Raw genomic sequence first — 3,583 nt, forward strand, 5'->3', positions numbered from 1 at the left:
AATAAATTCTTTCATTTGTTCAGATCAAAGACTTGACAGTCATCCTTGACTCCTCTCTTTTAAAAGATAAGTCAGATCAAATCAGTTCTCTACTTAAAACCTTGCAAGGCCTCCCCCTCTATGGGATGTAAAACTCAAGTTCTCGTTCTGCCCTGACGACCTCTTGACTTCAGGTCCCCATTGCCCCTCTGGCTGGTCTCCCCTTTCCTACCACTCTCCCCTTTCCTCACCCCTCTCTGTGACACTAGCCTCCCTGCTGTTCCTCCAGCACACCAGGCACCTCCCACCTCAAAGCCTTTGGACCTGTGGTTCATGTCCCTCACTTCCTTCAGTCTACTCTCACAAGCCAAAGCAACTTTCTCAGTGAGACCTTCCCTGCCCACCCTGTCGAAAGCAAACAAATCTCTGCTTTGCTTTTTCCACTTTAGCACTATCTAACACCATTTATATATTGCACTTATTTGTTTATTGTCCCTGACTCCCCACTAGAATGGAGACATCTGAGGGTACAGGTGGTTGTCTTTTTCATTCCCAGTGCCCAGAACAGTGCCCCCTCATGATAGACGCAAGATAAACATTCACTGAATGAATGAGGGGAGAAGGGAAAGCAGAGTATGACAATGTGTTAATGATCAGTGTGACAGTTTGAGATTATTTATGAATCCCAAATTGATTATGTTTGTAAACTAGTCTGTTCCTCTGGGTATGATGCTCTTTGAATGTTTTAGATTCAGCTGACATGTCTTGGTGCCACCTGGTCAATAGGGCATGACTCAGGGTTGAGTCCCTGTCCTTTTGGTGGGCCAATATAAATGGACACCTACTCAAGAAGACACATGGGAAGAGAGAGAGCTCCATAGACATGGAAGAGGAGAGAACTTTGATACTACAGCCCCAGGGAGAGATGAGCTGCTCACCTGATAGTTTGCAGCTGAAGAGAACAGAGCAGCTGAGCAGCTGGTAAGGCCTGGAAAGAAACGAGCCCTATCCCAGCCTACAGCTGAGATTGGAAGAAGTTGGGCCCACAGAGCCTTAAGGGGAAGAATGAAGGAGAGACCAGGCAGAAACTGCCAGCCATCTTGCCTCAACATGTGGCAATAGACTTTGGTGAGAAAGCAACCTTGAGTTGTACTCTTTAGGGCCTTGTAACTGTAAGCTTCTACCCCAAATAAATACCCTTTATAAAAGCCAACAGGGAGGCAGATGTGACTCAAGTGATTGGGCTCCTGTCTACCATTTGGGAGGTCCAGGTTTCATTTTCCAGGGCCTCCTGGTAAAGGCAAGCTGCCCAAGTGGAGAGCTGACCCATGCAGAGTGCTGGCCCACATGGTGAGCTGATCCGAGCAGAAAGCTGGTGGAGCAAGATGATGCAACATAAAGAGACACAGAAGAGAGACAGTAAGAGCCACAGCAGACTAGAGAGATATAGTGGTACAAGAGATTGAACGCCTCTGTCCCACTCCGGAAGATCCCAGGATCAGTTAAGTGCCACCTAAAGAGAAGACAAACACACACAGAAGAACACACAGCGAATGGACACAGAGCAGACAATGAGCACAAAACAACGAGTAGAGGGGGAGAAATAAATAAATATTTAAAAATAAAATAAAAGCCAAAAGATTTCTGGTACTTTGCATCAGCTGACTGGTGCATTGGCTGATTGATTGGCTGACAGAGACAAGAGCAAACATTTTCATTAACAGAAAGCTAACTTGGGGAGATTATTAAGACAGAAGTCAGGGGTGATAACACAAAAGAGTCTATAAAATATAAATGTGTCTCAGTCACCAAGATAGAGGCTGAAGGCTAAATGTTATCTGACAGAGAAGACAGTCTCTGTCCTTGGCTCATAGTTTATGTCCAGCTCCATTTTCAGAATCAGGGTCCTTTGAGGGGTAAGCCCTCCCTGCCCCACACCAGGCTCTTGACCCTGGAGGGAGTGGGACAAAGCGATGCCTAAGATATGCTTCTCTCAGTTGGAATGCTCTCAGGTAAGGTAAGGTAACAGAAAATCCAGTCAAAATAGTGCTCGCTTCAGCACCACTTGTACTAAAATTGGAATGATACAGAGATTAGCACGGCCCCTGTGCATGGATGACATGTAAATTCATGAAGCATTCCATATTTTTAGATTTTATTTTGCTTTTTCTACTCCTACAAGATTTTCCTTTATTATACACGTTAAAATGCCCATTGACATGTACAGAGAGCTAACACTATTTTAAGCAAACTTTTTTTTAAAGATTTATTTATTTTATTTCTCTCCCCTACCCCCCCGGTTGTCTGCTCTCTGTGTCCATTCGCTGTATGTTCTTCTGTGTCTGCTTCTATCCTTATCAGTGGCACCGGGAATCTGTGTCTCCTTTTGTTGCGTCATCTTGTTGTGTCAGCTCTCTGTGTGTGCAGCGCCATTCCTGGGCAGGCTGCACTTTCTTTCGCGCTAGGCGGCTCTCCTTGCAGGGCACACTCCTTGCGCGTGGGGTTCCCCTACACGGGGGACACCCCTGCGTGGCAGGGCACTCCTTGCACCCATAAGCACTGCGCGTGGGGCAGCTCCACACGTGTCAAGGAAGCCTGGGATTTGAACCACGGAGCTCCCATGTGGTAGGTGGACGCCCTATCCATTGGGCCAAGTCCGCTTGCCATATGCGAACATTTTTGTAGATAAAAAAGCATGTACAGTTCTGTTTAATACTCATCCCTGTTTAATACTCATCCCTGTATAAAAATAGTTGAACCAGCCAAATTAATTGGCAGCAGATTTTAGGAAATGAATGTGTGTGATTTTTGCTAAAACTAAATAGCATGTATTGTGTCTTTTGCGTGATCATCTGGATTTAGTTCGATATCATGGTCTAATTTTTATTCATATTTTTCTGCACTAAGCAGAATACTGCTCCCTCAGTCTTTTTGGTTTGCCACTTCCCTCACGCTCCTCCTGCCCTCCGTTTACCTCCACCCCCACCTCCTTTACTCCCAATCCCCGTGGGCTTCCTGTCCTGCGGGGCTTCAATGTTTTTGTTGACTTCAGTCTTAATAAGAGGTATGCCTGTTCTCCCTTGTGCAGAAAACATGGTTCCAGATTCAATCTATTGGGTTTGTTTGCCCTCGCATAGTTTTTAAGATTATTTATTTAAATGTCTAATATATTTTATTGTAACAGGCATAAATAAATATTGTTTTGCCAAGATGCCTATTTCAGTGGCACTTCACTATCATCCCAGGTTAGCTCCCAAAGTGGAAGTCAGTCCAGTTTCCTAACTTCTCCTGTATTCCTGGACTGATGCCACCCTGCCCTTTACTTCCAGCCCCTGAGCCTATATCGGTTGGAACATCTGTTCACTTGAAAAAGGAGCTCCCTCCACCTTCCTTCTTAACTGAAACCTGGTTGAGGACTTTGCTTCCCTTGCTGACCTCTTGAGAGAAACCATTACCCCATCTACCACAGGACAAGGAGGTGGGTTGACAGTATCCTTGTACCTCTCACTGCCTCTTCTGGACCGTCTTCTTTAAGGATCCCCTCCTTGGCACTGCCATCTACCTGGCTCCCCAGTATTCATTGAGGACTTTGGCCCCTGACTTA

At 45.6% G+C, this 3,583-nt stretch overlaps 1 non-coding gene across 1 annotated transcript; it reads left to right on the forward strand.

Moving 5' to 3' along the window:
* Positions 1–2,025: 2,025 nt before the first annotated feature.
* On the forward strand, positions 2,026–2,129 carry LOC111767012 (U6 spliceosomal RNA). Its single transcript, XR_002798913.1, has one exon. It is a non-coding gene; the product is annotated as a U6 spliceosomal RNA (small nuclear RNA).
* The last annotated feature ends 1,454 nt before the right edge of the window (positions 2,130–3,583 follow it).

The sequence above is a fragment of the Dasypus novemcinctus genome, chromosome 10 (genome assembly GCF_030445035.2).
Source record: "Dasypus novemcinctus isolate mDasNov1 chromosome 10, mDasNov1.1.hap2, whole genome shotgun sequence".
NCBI lineage: Eukaryota > Metazoa > Chordata > Mammalia > Cingulata > Dasypodidae > Dasypus > Dasypus novemcinctus.